The following is a 772-nucleotide window of genomic DNA, read 5'->3' as shown; positions in this document are numbered from 1 at the left end:
ACGTCGTAGCTTGCAACTCTGGGCCCGTGAAACTGCCGCGGAAGATGAAGCGCTGGCGAAGAGGCAGTTGTATGCAGCACCTTGTTCAGAGTAAAGTCAAATTACAAAGTTGCGCAAAGTATAACATACATAAACTTAATTAAACATAAGAACAGATAAGACGTTTAGAGCCTTGTCGGTGGCATGGACGCCGCTGTTGGCTTGGAACAGCTATTTGCTGTGCATAGGGACGTGCCCGCGTTAGCCGTGTTGCAACAGCTCAGGATGGATTTCAGCCAGCAACAGCCTCAAGAGCTGCTGCACAACCACCGGGAATGTCTTCAGTTGGGCACGTGTAGTTTTGGTCGGTGGGGTCGAGCAACGTACGCAATGCGCACAGAAACCAAGGTGCAGCGTTCTGTAACATCGCCAACATATCCGGTACGCGGTGGCAGGCTTGCCGAGCACGAAATGAAGGGGGGGTCGCATCTCACCATTCAACTAAGCATGCATGTGCTCGGTTGAATGCTCGGTAGCGTGCGAGTTTACCCCTATCAGGATGTTTGTTTGCATATCCCTCCAAGCGAGAGGGCTTGCACCTATGCTGATGTTCGTTCCAAGAAGTGAACTGAGGACTGATGCTACGGTGAAAGATTTGCACGTAAATTCGCCCGTGCAATAAAACGCCCTGTAACTCGCTTACGCTAATCTCACATTCCAATATGCCACTGCACTTTCCTCTCCAGCCTGGCCACATTCTCTTCCTCGCAAACGTACTTGGGCACCTTACAAT

This window comes from Volvox carteri, assembly GCF_000143455.1.
Source record: "Volvox carteri f. nagariensis unplaced genomic scaffold VOLCAscaffold_61, whole genome shotgun sequence".
NCBI lineage: Eukaryota > Viridiplantae > Chlorophyta > Chlorophyceae > Chlamydomonadales > Volvocaceae > Volvox > Volvox carteri.
Note: the sequence above shows the minus strand (reverse complement) of the source record.